The sequence below is a fragment of the Vanacampus margaritifer genome, chromosome 14 (genome assembly GCF_051991255.1).
Source record: "Vanacampus margaritifer isolate UIUO_Vmar chromosome 14, RoL_Vmar_1.0, whole genome shotgun sequence".
Lineage (NCBI taxonomy): Eukaryota > Metazoa > Chordata > Actinopteri > Syngnathiformes > Syngnathidae > Vanacampus > Vanacampus margaritifer.
Window position 1 is genome coordinate 8,485,221 of NC_135445.1, and position 19,315 is coordinate 8,504,535.

The 19,315-nt window shown below is 38.0% G+C and overlaps 1 protein-coding gene across 3 annotated transcripts in view; it reads left to right on the forward strand.

Annotated features, from left to right (window-relative positions):
• cntfr (ciliary neurotrophic factor receptor) overlaps nt 1-19,315 on the forward strand; it is a 358,577-nt gene that overhangs the window by 163,675 nt on the left and 175,587 nt on the right. For all 3 annotated transcript variants that reach the window (XM_077586331.1, XM_077586329.1, XM_077586330.1), the window contains exon 2: nt 15,045-15,086. The gene's annotated coding sequence lies outside the window, so the exon portion shown is untranslated. The remainder of the gene's footprint in view (nt 1-15,044; nt 15,087-19,315) is intronic.

Below are 19,315 nucleotides of genomic sequence, written 5' to 3' on the forward strand. Positions count from 1 at the left end.
TGAGTAAGCCTCAATCAACAGCCCCCCCCAAAAAATCTCAAGGCTTGCATTTTTTTTTTCAGATTTAACTTGACAAAGTGCCAAGGTCTCAGAACTTTTTTGCCTGATGTGTGTGTGTGTGCGTGTTTGTTGAGAGATGAGAGCTATGTTTATTTGTTTGTCAACATGTCAGTACAAAATGCGTTCCAGAGTGTTATGGTGCCATTATGAGTTTGTGCATGTGTGTGCATGCATGTGTGTGCAGAGAGAGACGGACAGACTAAAATACATACAAAATATTTTTCTATACTGTATACTTTTAACAGGTTTTTTTTGGTAAATCAAATGTTTTTCGCACTGACTAATGATAGAAACTTTGTGTAGAGTAGCGCTCCCACTGTAATAAGATCAATAAGTTTGCACACTCCAAAGTAGGACTGCGCATGCAAAAAAGTGCCTGAATTGCCACTTTTGTACAAACCTATAAATTGAAGCCTAGTGGGGGAAAAAAAAAGCTTGGCCCAAACACCAGCAGAATGCACCATCTGCTCTTCTCATTAGGGATATTTCATCTGTCTTTTAATGCTTTTACACCCCTTGTCACGTTGTGGATATTGCCACAATGCCTTTTGCCACATTATGTCCATCGTCATGTAATTTGTTATTTTGTGCAGAATTTTTATTGGGTATGTTTGTTTTTTTCTTTTTTTTTTTTAATGAGGCTTTGTTATGTGGGGTGATATTCTCAGTGGCGGCTGGTGGAATTTTACACGCTATAAATATGGAGAAAAAAAAAAAAATATATATATATATGAGCTTTCAAACAATTACATTTGTTAATCAGATTAATCACATCTTAGAATTTTGATCAATCACGATTAATCGCTTAATTAGAAATATATATTTTCACTAAAATTGAATCGTCTTTATTGACCAAGTATGTAAAACATACAAGGATTTTTTTCTTCCCAGTCAACAATCAAACATAAAAAGTAACACTGATCAACAGAGGGAGACAGAACAGGAAGCCTGTCAGGTTGCTATCAGCGCCCCGAGTTTCTTAAGGAAAACATAAGGAAGGCTCAACCTCATCTCATTTTAATCAGTTTTTTTTTTTATTAGCATTTATGGAAATCACTTTCTCACATCGGGCAGCACGGTGGCTGACTGGTTAGCACGTCCGCCTCCCAGTGCAGAGGACGTGAAATCGAGTCCGGGCTTCGGCCTTCCTGGGCGGAGTTTGCATGTTCTCCCCGTGCTTGCGTGGGTTTTCACCGGGTACTCCGGTTTCCTCCCACATTCCAAAGACATGCATGGCAGGTTAATTGAACACTCCAAAATTGTCCCTAGGTGTGATTGTGAGAGTGGTTGTTCGTCTCTGTGTGCCCTGCGATTGGCTGGCAACCAGTTCAGGGTGTACCCCGCCTACTGCCCGAAGCCAGCTGGAATAGGCTCCAGCACCCCCGCGACCCTTGTGAGGAAAAGCGGCTAAGAAAATGGATGGATGGATGGACTTTCTCACATCTTCAGTTTTTGTGGTCAAAAAAAGTCAAATAGACTTTTGGTTAATTATTACATGACATTTAAATTAAGAAAGGCATTTCAATTTCAATGCCTTTCTTGTGACAGTCTGGCAGAGCCCCAACCAATATGGCCGCCACGTCTACATTTATTGGATGGGGTAATTTCTCATCAGATCAGCCGTCAGTCAAACAGGAAATAATTTAATTTAATTTAAACATGAGTGGCTGTTGGCTGTGGGAATTCAGCGCCCAATGGCGAACAATTCCACCTTCTATCTCTATATTACACATTTTAAAATATATAAAAGAGTCATTGGAAACGTTTCAATCAATTCATGCATTTTCTTATCATGCGTTTCCTCTTTTATGATCACGAGTGCATTGAAGCATATTCCAGCCGATTTTCGGAAAAAGGCAGTCAATCACAACCTAAATGTAATTTGACCTTAAATGACTTAGCTTAGCTTAGCTCGGGGGAGTAAGCTGAGTGCCCCTTTCTTTCCACCCAAGTCTTCATTATATTTGTAGAAGCCACATTTAAAATCCAATCGACCCATCAGCTCAGTGCCCAGAGGCGGCAGTCATACTCACCTTCTGCCATTTCTCCCTCCAGATGTAACATTTACAGCTCCATCTGTCCTCCGATTGCTAGCTGACTCTCTGCAGTGGTGCGCAACCAATGCCCCCCCCCCCCCCCCAATCCCTTTCATGATACTTTATTTGTTTGTCAAATAAATGTCATTGTCTGTCAGTGACGACAGCCACACAATATAGCATAGACAAAAAAACACAGCATAGTAACAATTTTATTTTTTTTTTTAGAGTGTAACACGTGCGCTAGTATGTGCAAGCATGTGATCAGCGGATTAGATTTCATTGTGAAGGGATGTTGAACAGTCAGTCAATTTCCTGCCGCACATTCAGCTTTACCCTCCCCATGACAAATTCCTCGATTCTCTCAACACACATTCCTAATATATTATCGGTCATGGACATGTTATGGTCCCGCATATTGCTTTCCTTCAAGCAAAAATTGAATTGCTTCCACATTTGTGTGTGCAAGGGTGGGAAAGAAAGATGAGAGGAAGCTAATCATGTCAGAGATCTCGGCTTTGCCTCCTGTTTGGCGAAGTTTTGTTGGAGGACTTTTCAGCTTTTCACGCCACGGGGAGACGACATCCATTTTGTGTGGTGATGTTTCTGGTGGCTTTTTTTTCCAGTGAAGGACCCTTACAACATCCGCTGGGATAGACTCTGGCTCATTTGTGACCCTGAATAGGATAATGTGTACGAAACGCAAGGAGGGTTATGTTTTTGTTTTATTAGTATCATTTAAGTATCTCACAAGGCGGTATGGGATTTTTTAATAGGTTTTAGGTGAACTAATGAATACACACACACTCGCACGCACGCACACACGCACATACACATTCTCACCCATATACAAAAAAAAAAAAGGAGAGCAATGATGATGACATGTCAAATCGGTAAAATTACCGAATGAACAATATTGAGCTTTCCAGAAAAAAAAAAAAAAAGTATCTCACAAAGCCGGTTCTCTTTTTTGGAAATCAAAAATGTGGCAATGCGTTTTGAGGCTCTTTATGCCCGTTTGAATGTTGTTTTTTTTTTTTTGCATCTAACTTTGTGTATTTACAACCTTACCTTGGTTCTGTTTATACACTCGTATTTAGTGGTATGAGGCCATCGTGTTGGCATTCTCATTTGTGAACGCGTATGGAACTTGGTAGCTCAAACAGATGAAATGTTTAAACTAAGCTACATATGGGACCGATTAAATGTTGGCATATTTCTCCATTACTACAGGCAATTTGTTTTAATTGTGGACTTAAACATAATATAGCCTCAAATTTCCTTCTTTCATGCGAGCCAAATGAAATTTGAGAGTGCCTGTTAACTAGCTCAGTTACGTTACAACAATCAGAAAACGGATTTCTTAATGCGACAAAGACATACGTCATCTGTCTCAATGGATTTTACTCAGGTAAGGTAAAAAAGAATATGACTTTTCCATCAGCGATTTTCGGTAGTAAAAATACAAGCTTGTCTAAGTTCATCATTTGGGACACCATGTTTCAAAGCATATAAATCTAGGAAGTTATTAAATACATCATAAGGCTGTTTACATACAGTATGAACGATTTAAAATCTTACAAATACATAGTATTTATGGCTAACGAGATGCAGCTATAAATAGATTAGTACGTATGTAAGGCAGAAACAGAAATACTGACGTATTCAAACACAAATTTAAAAAGTGATTCTCGGTTAGTTCAATTAAAATGCAGCATGTTCTTGATTCACTGTCAGTGAAATAAATTCCCTCGGGATGATCTCTAATAGCTGTGGCCTTGGTTTGCACTCCATCCTGACTGGCTGTAGGGTTGTTAATTAAAAATAATCCCAAATTTTTGAGTGCGGCAGAAGCATTAACACCAAAGTAAAAGAACACTTTACTGACTTGTCTAAGAACACTGCTGAGTCAGAGTTCAGGAGTGGCTTAATTTCATTTATAATTGGGCTGTGAGTAAAACTTATGGTGGGTACTTTAATTGACAAAGCATACATTCTAAATATTAGGATGATGAGGGGCCGCCACCACCCTCCTCGCCTCCCTACTTATGTCCATCCACATCGTTTTAAGTATGTCATGAGCTGAGCAATATCTACTGATTTATCATCCTAACTCATTGGTAAATTCTTTCAATTATGAGTCAAGTCAGCACCAGTTATTGCAAGAAAGTTTGCGGATCAAAGTAACTTATGTAAAATAATAAAGGTTCCCTGGAGTAAACTCAATTAGGGATGTCGGTGCATGTCAGTGATTGTGAAGCATAATGTGCGAACACAGATACCCTCAGTCAGATTTATGAATATTAATGACATAGAAACGCACATTTTCCACTGTATCCTAAGGGCTGCACATGACTTGGCAGTTATTTTTAAATACAAAAATGCTTATGTTAAAAATACAGGACTCTCGTGGGCGTTGGCACTCCCGCTAGAATTACAATTCGCACAATTAATGTACACATATTGGTTTAAAAAGCCACAGTAGTACCATCTTGCCGCGGCATGGATTTTGCTGACACTAGACCCCAGTATTTTTGTGGACTTGACTTTTGTATCAGTATTAAACCTTACTTTGCTAATTTAGTTGGAAAAGAAAACTTCATTAAATTCAAAATCCAATAGTTAGTGTGTGCTTTCTGTTTAAATTAGCTCAGATTAAGGCATGCCTGTTGTATTGGAGCTTCCTCTAGCCTCCTGAAATATGTAACGTTGGCTTTAAATGGATTTCCAAGGACATAATGGAGTGTGCTGTGTCTCATTGTTATAATGCTCAACTCCGTGCTCGCCCCCTAATCCCATGAGGCACAAAAACAAGGCCTACATGTGAGACACAGGGAACATTTAATTATTTACATTAGCAGTGGGTGTACGGGCTGGCAGCAATCATGGCTAATCAAATCAGCCCCTTTGTGATTATAAAAAAAAAAATTAAGCAGAGCACTCCTTCCATAAGGCGCTGACAGCTCAATTATGGTAGGTCTTCTTTGCAAAAAATATGGTCTAGTAGTTTGGAAGTTGCAGATGTCTTGTTTTTTCAACATGCCATTGTCATCCATTTGTGGTTAAATATTCATTTTATTATCATCATTTTGTCATAAATAATGCATTTATGAATATTTTCACACCAACTAAGTATATTGTCACCTTCTTTTCAAAAGAAAATGGTCCACATGTTCAAAAGTGTGCGAAGACAATACTGTATACTGTAGGGAAGAAAGCTGCACGAGTGAGGAGCCACATGCTAGCTAGCTAGCTAGCTAGCACGATTAAGCTAGTTTACATGAGCTAGCTAGCTAGCTAGGACTTAACTATTGTTGTGTTTGACTTCAATGCTATTCATGTCAAAATCACTTAATGTTCTTTCTACTTGTTCCTTAAAATGGCTATCAGTCAAGGGTCAACTTTTGATTCAATGTTGCATTATATACTATACACAGTATTAACATATTCAGTAATACTGGGCATGGCTATAGATGTGCTGTCTTGGGGTAACTTGTAATCCAGTGTATGTTTTTGTTCTCCTCTTAACATTATTTAAGCGGGTCCTTCTTCCGAAAAATGTGTCATGGGGAAAAAAAAGCACAATGAAAAGTTGCAGATCCATTTTTGAGAAACATTTTATTACCTTTGGAACTTTCCGATGTTGAGGCAATGGTGGGGTGGGGGGGTTCGGCGTGGTGGTGGGGGGGCGGTAAATCAAAAAGAAAAAAATAGAATGGGCTGACAATGACTTTGTAGCAACACAAAAGAGACCGAGAGACAGTGAGATGACAGGCCACCAGATGGTCTAATAACCGCAGGAAATATTACAGCTGGCAGCCGCGCACCAACATTAATGACACCGGTCATGTAGGGGCCCCGAGAAGAGGCTCTGTGTGCCACTTTATCTTCCTGAGGGTGTGCGCTCTATGTGGGGCACATTTAGCTGTACTAGCAAGGTCAAAAAGCCCCTCCTAATTATCACACTATTACCAAGAGGCAAACTTTTTTCACTATGTAATAGCAAATATGTGCATTGGCCAAGCATTGTGTTTTCAATCTAAGATGAAGGAGCAAGAGTAAGACACGCTTGGACTAAGCCGTACTAAAGAAACAAAATTCACGGACGAAAAGTGATATTTCATCCCAATACTCCCATGGTGGCTGTTTAGTAATCTCACAGTCTTTGGTTCAGTCCTGCAATCCCTTCTGTCTTATCGCTCTCAGAGGTCTCTATGAAATATTCTGACCAAGCTCCTACAGGGAGCACATAATTAGAAACCACTGAACCATGACTCTGACACGAGGGCTTTTCTTCCTATCTGTTTGGACAAGCCGTGTTGAAGGAGGAGGGGGTCAGCTGTAAAACATCTTTATGGTCAGGATGCTACACCAACCTGAAATGTCCTTGATTACATTTAGACAGATATGAGGAAAACGAGTGGGAGAGGGAAAAGTGAGTAGATGCGGCAAGATGGATATATTGATAAATGGGGCTGAGGGGAGAGGAGAAACTGAAACTGGGAAATAAGAGTTATGATTCGCCTCCGTTTAGATCCATTTCAATGACTAGACTCAGTCATCACCACTACATTAATTGTTTGGCTTCACCAGACACAATTTCTAACACTGAGAAAGATGTGGTGCTTAAAAGAAGGATATAGTATGATTTATTTTACACCTCTGTTGGGAGAAGGTAGGTTAAAAGTAAAAAACTAGTTGGGTACCTAAATATTGACATTTCTCCAAAAATAACCTCCTTAATGTCTCTATTTTCATTTCCCTTCTTTTTTTTTCCTGGAGAGCTCAGTATTGTTCATTCGGTAATATTACCGATTTGACATGTCATCATCATTGCTCTCTTTTTTTTTAAATTTAATTATTATTATTTTTTTTACATTTTTATATGTGGGTGAGTGTGCGTGCGTGTGAGTGTGTATTCATTAGTTCACCTAAAACCTATTAAAAAAATCCCATACCGTTCACCTAAACCGAACACTTCCAGCCAGAGTCGTGAGGCCGCCAGGAGACCCGAGGAAGGACTAAAGAAAAGAAAGGAAAGTGAAATCCAGCACAGACCAGTCTATTTTCATTTCCCATCAGCACAAAAGTTCACATTTTGGTCTAAATATGAAAATAAGTGCTTTGTAGAAAACGTGTCATACACTAGTGCGTCTTTTTAGCCGCACTGCTAGCTAGCGTGTCTCGGGAACCGGCTCCATAACAAGTCAAATACACAATATGTGGCCACGAAATCAAACATTCGACTGACATTGCGCGAACATCACATGACCAAACTCAGCAAACAGGTGAACCGTGATTAATTGTTACCTGAGCAACTTTGGCAAAATGGCCGTCCCCTGTGATGGATTAAAGAGAATCAGAATCATTTTGTGCCCCACTCTGTGTCCCATTCTTTTGTCTTTCTATATGCCTTCTTCTTAATTACGGGATCACGATGTGACTTTGTTGACTTTGTCCCTGTATAGCTTTATTATGTTGTTGTGGCGTAACTAGCTCGTTATTGTGCTGAATGCTGACGGCCGGCATTAGCGAAGGACAGCGAAGCCTTTGGGACAGTTTCATTACCGCATGCCCTTGGTACATTGTGGAGGCTCACATACAGTACGATGCCAGCAAAACACACACCAACATAATACACGATCATATATTCTCACGTGTACTTGGCGAACAGCACCCATACTCTTTTTTTTATATTTTTTTTATGATGTTCCATTTCAGATAAATGAATGTCAAGTAGCCAAGGCTGTTAATTAATATTCATGGTTTTAGATGACCATCGAATCGCTAGATTGTCTCTCATTGCCTTTATGTCCCACACTCAGCCAAAGTCATCAAGGTGGATTATGGCGGTGATTGCTTTTATATTATAAATGTACAGTGCTCATATGTGTAAAATTGTATTCAGTGTGGGCGGAGCTATCTGAACACTTATCCTACCAACCTGTTTGGCTTCCCAGTAGATCCTTTCCCAACTAACCTCTTGCAACCTCTACTGACAGTAAATTGGCTGCGGTCTGGCTTGACCGCAGCTTCAAATGATCTGGTGCAGGATACACTCTTATACCTCTTTTTTCACCATGATGACCTGATCCTCTCGTAAGACCACCGCTGCAGTGGGCTTCACAAAGCAGTGAAAGGACTAATCCTGTAGGTCAAGCATTGTCGCAGCCCCGTCACTGTACTTACGGTAGCTTTAGAAGCTGTTTAGCTGGAAGGTTCATCAACACAAAATGAGGAATAGAAACCTCATGTTTGAAAGCAGTCGAATAGTTAATAAATAATAATAATAAATAAATAAAATAATAAATAAAGTAATAAAAATAATAAATAATGTAATAAAAGTAATAAAAATAATAAATAATGTAATAAAAGTAATAAAAATGATAAATAATGTAATAAAAATAATAAGTAAATAAAGTTTGTACAAACTCTTAGGGCCTAATTTATTTAGATGGGCGCTAAAATAAGATTACTGTCATTTTTGCTTACTGCTTTTGTGTACTCGATCGCCCTTGTCTCTCAGACGCAGTATTTTGTATATCTATATGTAGTGTTAAAGAAAATAAATTGTACTTTATTGATATCATTTATCCTTAATAAGGGGTTACGGAAGAAATTGAGACAATTTTAGGTGAAAGGCAAATTATACCAAAAGACAAATTGAGCAGAAGACAACAATAACAATCATTATTTGTGTTATTGAGAAAAATGGGATCCAACCCATTATAGCTGTGAACAATACGTTGATAACTGCAGTGTTTAAACACTTGAATGGAACTTTCAACCATGTCGGAACATGTCAATAGTTGGTTTTCCAACTACCCATTTTTATTCGAATTTTCAAGAAATGCAAAAAATAGGCATTGGCGGACAATAAAGTAAGGTATGTTTGGGGGGGGGATGACGAAACAGAAATCTTTTTGGAATTAATTAACAAAACGAATATTAATGCTATTTTAGACGGAAAACAGCAAAGAAACGCTACAGTTTATCAAGAATCACTTCCTGGTCTTCTTCTTCTTCTTCTTTTAAATTACTGGTGGATCACATCTCTATGGTGTATACCGCCACCTACGGCGGCAGAGTCCCCTCTCAATATTCGCTAAAGAACGGATGGAAACAGGCATAAGTGGCATGTCCGTTTTGCGCATTTTCAGTAAATTCGCTTTTTTTTTCCCTTTTCTTTTTCTGGAGAGCTCAGTATTGTTCATTCGGTAATTTTACCGATTTGACATGTCATCATCATTGCTCTCCTTTATTTTATTATTTTTTTTTATTTTTTATTTTAAAAAAATTCAAACAAACCTGACTAATGTGTCATCTGAGATTTCCTCCACACTGTTGCAATTCGAACGTTTACCTCAATTAAATTGATCAACCAAACTTTACGGAATCAAACCCCTACCGATCGTTTACCGGCCTTATCACATGCGCCCAATGCAATCAATCCATAAACAGACCACCGAGCACAGAACTAATATCTGACTCAGTGGTCCCGAACACCTGTCTGCAAATCTTCTTACCGCGTTCTGTGGCCAAAGGATACCCTGTGTTTGCTTCATGTTTATTCATATCTCAGATTGTGTGTTCACAGCATGTGTGTGAACAGTCTGACGGTCACAGATAAGGTGGCGGCTATCTTATCGGGCTTAGCCAACCTATCCCAAGCCCGAACAAGCCTCAGGTGCTTTTGCGTGTTGGCATTTTCCCATAGCATCCCTTCATTTTCATGTCAATTTCATGCCATTTTAGTATCTGTCAGTCTCCGCTATCGCCACCAGCCCTCAAACTGCTTCTTCTAAGAGGCATTCAAGACACTTTTAGTCAATTTCTCCTCCCTTGTTTTGGCGCAATCCCAATGTTTTTGTACATTGAACCTTCTTGATCTTTGCAGATATTGATCCACATGATCTGACCTGTTTACCTCATACACACACTTCCTTTTTTATTCTCTGTCCTCTTTTAGCTCTTTACATCTTTACCTTTCCATCTTCACCACACACTACCAAGTGTAAAATTTGCTTGTAATATATAATTTGTGGATGCCATCGGTCAAAGCTTGAAATATTTTGTTAGTTTACGAATCAATTACTTAATTTGAGGAATAAATTATAATATTTTTTCCCAGAGACCCGAAAACTAAAGTGTTCTCAAAAAATTGTAAAATCAAATGGATGAATTACTTAATTTTGGTGTTTAAACATGCTAGCTGTGTTAGTCTTAGCTTAGCTTAGCAATTAGCATGGCTTCTCTGTCTTTCCTCGTTATCCCTTCGTGAGTACCATACTTGTCAGATGTTATTCAGTGCCATGGAGGTGATGATTACTGACTTAGGAGAAAGTCTGCAACATTTCAGCCACGCTAGTAGTGAAACTTGTTGCTAGCGAGCTGGTTGTGCCGTAACGTAAGTAGCAGCACCAAGCTTGCCTCGATGGCCGACCGCCTACGTCCCATGCGTACGTGACATAAATGTGTTGCTGCAACCGAAACATGCGTGCGTCCAGACCACAAACTGTGATGTGAAACCGCATATTTTAGGCCCGCAGATTCCCCCCCCCCCCCCCACACTCTCAAAAAGTTTGAGTTGATGACCAAGACAAAGGGGAACTAGTTTAATTGGTCTAAACTAGACATTTTCATGGCACAGTTCAGAACAAACAAGAATAAACACACACACATATAGAACACACACATATATATATATATATATATATATATATATATATTTTTTATTTTTTATTTTATTTTTTATTTTTTTTATTATTTTATATATATATATATATATATATATATTTTTTTTTTTTCTAGATCCAGGCACTTCCCTATGTAAATTAGTTGTGTATATCTGCTATGTCTCTCTTATGGTTCACTTCTGCTTAACTGAATCCTCTTGCTAGTAATAGCAAAACTGTATTGGAAACAGAACAGAAGAGACAAAAGGGGGATGTGGGGGGGGGTGTTTTTTTTTTCACTCAGATTGTTTTTTGTGCAGTGTACTCTACTTGAGTGGCTCCTATGGTTTATTGGTTTATTGTAGCATCAATTTGTTTATTCTTCCAAATGTCTACTCTAACCTGTATTTTGAAAGTAAACTGTATTTGTTCAAGAAAACAATAATTTTTCCCTGGATTTGTTGCTTCATGACATCTATTTGAAAGGAAATATTTAATGTGTGCTCGTTTTTAGCAGTGCATCCATGTAAACATTGATACTAGTGAAGGAACAGACTCTCATTTGAATTTCATTTGAATTAGCACCTCTCCAAGTTGTCTGATGTCGCATTAGTGGTTCCCTGATCAAAAGATGGGGATTGCTGGCTTTGAGCCAACAATGGCCTATTTCCAATTGTGCCACCGCATATCGAACAACGCTTTCTAGTTCTGGTTTCTAATTAAGAGTTGCTCTAAGCAATGATCCAACAAGTCCAGCTCAAATTCTTACTCTTAAAGCTACATTTTACTAACCTGTGGGAATCAAGCGCACATGAGCACATTATCATTATATATTGCAAAACTCCATTTAAAACGCCAGACCACAAAGGATAATCCAATCATTTGTACCATGCCTACATTTTAAACCTTATCTCAACTGTGTGATACTTTCTTTATGTCATCTTAATTAAGAATTTAATGCTTAATCCAAAAATAATTCTGCAATGTTTCGGCTATTACAAAACAATATAGATTAGTGCAGATTTTGGCATGTTGCTGAGAGTAATTAGCCCTCATCTACTTTAATCTTGAAATCTTCTATATATTTAGATCTTTGTCTTATTATCATTTTTTGGGGCTTGCTATTTTTAATATAACACATATTACAATTTTCACTCTGCCATTTAATGCTGTCAACCTCAATACCAAAGCATGAGGGATTTTCTTTTGCTGATGTGCTTGTTTGTTTTATTTTGGCACCTTATTTTTCGTGCTCTTTGCTTGCGTGACCTCTTTATGTTTTCCATCATTGGAGGACAGAAGAAGTGCTGAGCTGTAAAAAATTAAGAGTCTGAAGGAAGTAAACAAGCTGAATATGAATATGAATGTTCATGGAAATACATCCAGATTGAGGAAACCAAAATGTAGATTGCAAGTCTGTGCTTGTAAATGGCAAGGTTCGAAAGCTCCATGGTGCTTGCTGCACTAGAGCGTCTGCATGCCACCTGCAGCTCTTTTGTGTCCTTCCCGCCATGCTGGCAGGCAGAAATTGAGGTTTTTGAAAACAAACAAAAGCAGCCACATAATATAGACATTCAAGGCTTACAGTATATCTTGGTGAAAAATTATGCAGGCACATTACATTTGAGTTATCTTTAAATAAGGTTTTTAGAAAATATAGAATTCGACCTAATTTTAAGATATGTTGATGCTATTTCACCGTAACATTTTGGATTATATTTGACATCTATGAGATAAATAATGTACTTGAATACAGGTAAACTGAATAGGATTGGTTTGTATATAATGTAATTTACTGTAGAGCCATTTGGGTTAGATCTAGATGAAAAGATGTGACATGACCTTTTTATGAACCTGAGTAGAAATTATCGTGTTTAAAAACTATTTATTCATTCAGAAAAATATAGTTTTTAAAAAGTTGCTTTATTCATCAATGTGTGAATTTTCAAGTGATTATTGTTCCTTATAAATAAATGTGAAAATCATTCAACAACATCTTAAGGTAATTAGAACACAGCTGTTAACATCATTCAGTATCAGAGAAATAAAGTAAAATAAATAAAAGTAGGTTTCTAAAATTACAGTACTGTGAAATAGATTTTTTTTTTTTTTTAAGATTTAAAAAAACAAACCTTACGCAAAGATAGGAGGGGGGAGTAATGTTTTTAACCTGCATTTAAAAGTATTTTCACTCGAGGCTGACTTTACTTTTGTTGATAGCTTATTCCATTTGTGTGCAGCATAACAGCTAAATGCTGCGTCACCATGTTTGCTTCAACTCGTTTGCGAGTCTTTCATTAAGCTGACGTCTACGTTGAAATGTAAATGTATGAAAAAGGTGGAGTACAGGGGGAAAATCCCAGCAAGCTGAGCGAAATACATGCAAATTCCACACAGAGAGGTGCAAGTTCAAATTTGAACACAGAACCTCAAATTGCGAGCCAGGCACACTAACCACACATGTCTTCGTGCCGCTCTCCGACAGAGGAAGTCTCCTCGTCGACATGGTAAAGACTTTTCACTTTTGAACAGACTGACAGCTTTTGGAGTTTCATTCAATTGGATTTTTTCTCCCTCTTAAATCTCAAATGCCCAATTTCAGGGCTCAGCCCATCTTATCCTCTTGTAGCTCTTCTCGTTAAACCTCGGCTATTCTGCTGTAATGGAGTTATTTCCGATTTTATATTCGGCACCAGACTGCTTCATCAAAGTTTGTGACGTGGCTGCAGCAACAGCCGTTTTACAACACGGATGATTTGTCGTGATGCGTGTTGCATGCTAAGTTACCATGAAGTGAGGCTAGTGCACACGTGCGTGTCTGTGTGTGTGTGTGTTTGGGTAAGCGCGTGTGGCAGCAGACAGTGTGAAAAGCGTGTAATGGGCTCACCTGTCCCTGGCTGCAGACTGATGGGCAGGTGGAGAGAATGCAAGCCAGATGGAAAGAAAGCAAAAAAAAAGAATGCAGAAAGAAGAGCTAGCTGGGTGCTTGTATTTAGGTTTCAACCTGTCTGCATATGGCTCTTGTTTATACAGGACAGTGGTTCTTAACCTGGGTTTCATCGAACCCCAGGGGTTCGGAGAGTAAGTCTCCGAGGTTCAGTGGAGGTCAGGGGACACACCAAACTCAAATGATTTGTGATGATACGCCCTGCTTGGCTTTTGGCTGCAGGTGATCACTCTAAATTGCTGTGCTGCAGGGAATTTGATGCGCTCAGTGGTCGACTTGTGACTGTTGTGATGGTACGTCGTGATTTATTAATTATTTTAATCCCTTCGTACTAACTATGTTGAGGAAAAAAAAGTAGTCAGACAAATATGTGCAATATGAATTCACATGTACAGCCAAATGCATGGTGTTCCACAGGGTTCAATTCTGGGGCCTCTGCTGTTTTCATTATATATCTGCTGCAAGTGGGGTTCAGTACCTCCAATAAGGTTAATAACCACTGATATAGGAACTAGGGATGGGCAAGTGCCGATACCAGGCAGATGATACCGACCTTATTTCAAGCTATTGGGTACTTGAGATGGTGGCCGATACCAGTATGGCTTGAAGTAATACAACCACATATTTTGATTGGGACTTTTTCTGGCCACTGGATTGTTTCATTGTATGTATTTATTTATTTACATTTATTTTATTGTGTGTTCTATTCAAAATGTGTATTTTATGAGCACATGGAATGAAGATAAGTTAAAAAATAGCATTTATTTCATACAAATTTAGGCAAAATGCTAGAATGGGGTATATAGGCCTATTATATATTATATTTGTCATTGGTTTAATAGAAATTTAATGTATCAAAAAGTACCATTAGTACTTGGTATTGGTGGCTATTCAAGAGTTGAGCACTCATATTGATATTGGTCTGGAAAAAAAAAAGTATTAACCTCCCTCGTAGGAACTGATAAAGATGAAAAGACTGATGGAAAAATTGCTGTATAATCATAAAATATTGATGGGAAAAGTGGATTATCTTGGACAGAGAGGAAATTAGCCCCCAAATCTTTTCAAGTAAAATGTATTAATTTTTTTATGACCCCTTGAGAGGTTTTATGGCTTTTCTGTCAAAATTCTAAATTATGCCACCTTTGGTGTTTCTCAAAATGATTTATTTAATAGTAGGAGATGAAGGCTTGTTGAGGGAAACGGCAAATATCAATGATGTAAGTAGTGTAAGAACTTAGCAAGGCTAAATCTCCATTTTTCTGATTTTGAAATCCTTTAGACAAAGTTGTCATAATGTAACCGCCTGTGGTTTCTATTCAACAGGGGCGACGAGGAGGATTGTGCTGAAGATTCTTCTTCTCCAAGGTAATTTTTGTGTGTGAATATGCTCCAAAAATATGGTGGTGTTTTCATAACTAGATCTGCATAATTCAACAGATCCAAGTGATACCAAGCTATATCATCATGAACGCTAAAAAAACAAAACATGAATTCACATGTTGCATATTGATATCATTATGAACAGATTCAAGAGAGATTTGAAAAGAAAGCGGGTCATAGCTGTAAGATAAATACAGATTAATTTAACGGCTGTAGCCGTATCTGGCTCAGATTTGAAACAGCTGTCAGTTGTGATGCAAATATTGCAAAAATGCTGACGTATGTGAGCGTAGAGATCCATACGTGGCGATGACAGTTTAGTTCGGTGTTCACTTCCCAAAGCATCATTTGATTCAAGCAGAGTTGGTCGTAACCTCCACTGGGCCGTCTGTCAGTGTGGTGGTCTCGTCCTCCATGTGGGTCGGCTGTCCGTGGGCCGTATTTTGTGGTGACGCGTGTGTCAGCGGCGGGAGGCTTGATGTGCATATGTGTGTGCGTACGTGAGGTGGCGGGTGTTGAAAAGGATGCAGTGAAGGCGGCTAGAGTTCCGCTGTCCTGAAAACACGCACATACACACACACCTGTCCACTAAATACCCCGACAGAGTGGATGCACATGTAGCAATATATCCAGATTCCATAGAGGCCAATGCCATACCTTCGTAATGACAGCTCAAGACTATAAGGTTACATACAGGGAAGTCTGGGACCGCCGCAATGCTTTGAACATGAACGCTCTGTGTTTTTTTCACTTACAGGATAGCTTTCACAGATGTCAATTATTAAGTTTTACAAGAATGACGGTTTTCATTCATATTTTGGGTGAACGTTATTGTGCATAATTAATCACATTGTTGCTTATGCATCTTATGCTTTGTTGTAGCAGGTTGACATTATTTGGGTTTTGCAAAGAGTAAAAAAAAAGTCATTTGCTAAAACATGGTACTTACTCTAATATGTTCACAAAGATAACTTTTGACCTTTACAAAAATGACATTTACCTCGCATTCTGACAAATTTGTGGCCGTATATAGGTATTGACTAATGTTTTAGTCAATGACCTTTAAGAGAAGGCGAAAATCAAAGTGCAATTAAATAATATACAGAACTGAATTAATGTGTTTTTGTTAGGTCCTCAAAAAAAAAACTGATTTTTTTTGATTGAAAAAAGCAGATGTCACATTTTGACTACTACTTACACTATGTAATTCTAAAATGTATTATTCCCTGATCCTTGACTTATTCACTCCCAGCAATTTTCAATGAAGTGACCACCACCGGCTGTTTTACTGGATTTTGACTGATGTTGCAAGGTCCACAGAATATTGCATTATTTTGCTATAAAAACAGGAAAACCTACCAAAAGAAAGATTAGAGTCTTTTCTTTCATCAGGAAAAAAAAAATGTTTATTTCGATCTGTTTCCATTTTTGCAGCAAATAGCATTAAAATATAGCTAAGTTTCATCATTGTTCACAAATCAGTTTAAAACACTGGGGGAAAAAAGCCTTTTTGCAACATGGCACTGGTTCATCTCTTATACTCTGCTGCCACCTGCTGGCCGTTTTTTATAATAACTACCATTGCTTCAAGCATTCTCTTCAGTTCAGAGGCTACATCAAAGCCTTCTCTATGCTCTAGCATGAAAAAAATATAGATATGTAATATTTAAAATAGAACGTTATTGATATGTTTTTGGGAGCAAATTAGTTAATTGACCTAAGTTTAAAAAACAAAACAAAACAAAAAAATACAAATTAAAATGTGTCTTTAACAGATATACTACAAGTACCAGGTACATGAAATGTAAAACTGAACAAGTGTCTTAAATATGTCAGACATGTAGATTTGATATAAATATATGTTTATCCATTCATCTTTACAAAATAGTCGTCATCTTCTTGTTTAGTCTTAGTCATCCTTGAACTTTTAGTCAGAAAGTTTTGGGAACTGCTGTAGCTTTGGTTTATGGTCAGTGGTGAAATGTAAGTGAGCAATAAATATAGCACAGCTGCACAGTGAAACAGAAACACATTTTTTTGTTGCTTTTTACACATTTTATTAGTCATTTATTTTATGTGCACATATCTTTTTTTTTTGCTGTAGCGCAGACTAGTTTTAAAGGTCACAGTTGGAAATTCACAGATCTAAACTTATTACCTGTAGTGATATGGTGTCTCAAAGAATATTGAATATTTTTATGAATAACAACAAAACCACACACACAGTGAGTGAAGCATAACCTCGAACCTTGAATATTTTTCAACTTGCGATGATGAACTTAACGTCCAAGAAGCGAAATCCTGACATTTCATGTGAGTGACGTTCCACTTGTTGGGTGGTAGAGGATAATGTGACAAACTCAAAGGGCATTTTCACAACTAATCCCCATTTTGCCTTCAAAGACTAAACTAAATACATGGGAACAATGAGAAGCTTATATTTTTTATCTCTTTCTGTGTGCCGTTGCAGCTCTCTATTTGGCATTCAGGTCAGCAAAGTTCTTAGGAAATGACTCAACATGTCAACTGTAAAAGTGTGTACATCTTTTTTTGCCTGTGAGTGCTTGTGTGTGAGGTCGCTAGTAATGCGAGTGCGTGCCTTGATCCCCCCCCCCAAGTGTCGCCCTGTCACCCTAATCGTCATTACACAGCCAGTCTGTGTCTAGTTGTCAGTACGCAAACACATGTGCGTAATTGTTTTGGACAGGGGTTTGAGCAGCTCATAAAAAAATAAAAAATAATAAAAAATAAATGAACTGTCTTTTTTAGTTCACACATGCAGTTAAAATCACATTTAAAAGTTGGAAAATGTTTTACACTGTAGTTGCAATATTGTTATTAAAACCCTGGAGAACCCACGGGGTCAAATTTGGCCCCTATAAATTCTGCTACTCAAATAACAAAGACCTTTGTTTTTTTTTTGTTTTTTTTTCCAAATTAAACTTCAAAAGTCCAGAGTGCCACTTCTGACCCCTGCATGGGGCCATCTAGTGGATAAATATTGCACTTACATGAGCCAGAGAGGTGGAGACAAGATGGCTGCCAACATGCTGTTTTGTTGAGCTGGAAATCAATCCAAACAAAACCATCTTCTCAGCAAACCATCAGATGGTAAAATTTTGTTTTTTTTGTTAATCTATTTCATATCATGTTGCAGAATGCCTAGGAGTATGTTTTATATATATATATATTTTGATAAATTAGCAACTCTGAGCTAGTTAAAAAAAAAAGGGTTAAAATAAAAAAACATATATTTTGGTGTTCAGTGAACTTATAGCAGTCATTTAATGTATAATTCATAATTTTCCAAAGAAGAAAAGGGTTCTTGGGTTCTCCAGGGTTAAAATATTGGCGTTATCTTTTCCTTAAGATGACCTATATAACTATGCCACAGCTACTCTTTTTACGAGTAGGGGCTTGCAATGTATCCAGTAGTCAGTATTAGTATCACTGACGGCAACCTCTGACCTGAGCGCTGTTGACATGGCGTGATAAGACAAGGCATATCATTCCCGAGGAGCGAAGTCCCGAGGATGCAGACGGGCATGAGCTCACGCTCTCGCTCTCAGCTGGGACCCCAAGCTGTGTTGACAGTGCACATGTAGCCTTTGCACACTGACAAGGCCAAATTAAGATCCGCAGCAGTCGCCATCGCCCCAACCGAGAATTGCTGACAAGGGAGTCATGAACTAAAGAATTATATTAACCCAGCTGTACCCTCACTTTGATGACATAGCACGACAGTGGGACCTCTAAACGCCCGTGAGGTTGATTCAAAATCCAACCAAAATTTGGGGGAAATTTTACCTTGGGTGTAAAGATATTATTTTTACATTATACGGTACAGGACAAAAGTTTGGATACACCTATTTATTTTCATGACCACTTACATTGTAGAAAAATCTAAAACATGTTTTCAGTTATTTCACCTTTTTTTGTGTGTGTGCATAACTCCACATGTGTTCATTCATAGTTTTGATGCCTTCAGTGAGAATCTACAATGTAAATAGTAATGAGAATAAAGCAATTGACACATTGAATGAGGCGTGTCTAAACTTTTGCCTGTATTGTACATAATATACAACAACAAAGAAGAAAAATACTTGCTTGTCCCGCTTGGGGAATTTTCCTTATAACTAATATATATATATATTTATTTATTTATTTATTTATTTTGTTGCCTTTTTATCACATATCGTCGCTGCTATGTGAAA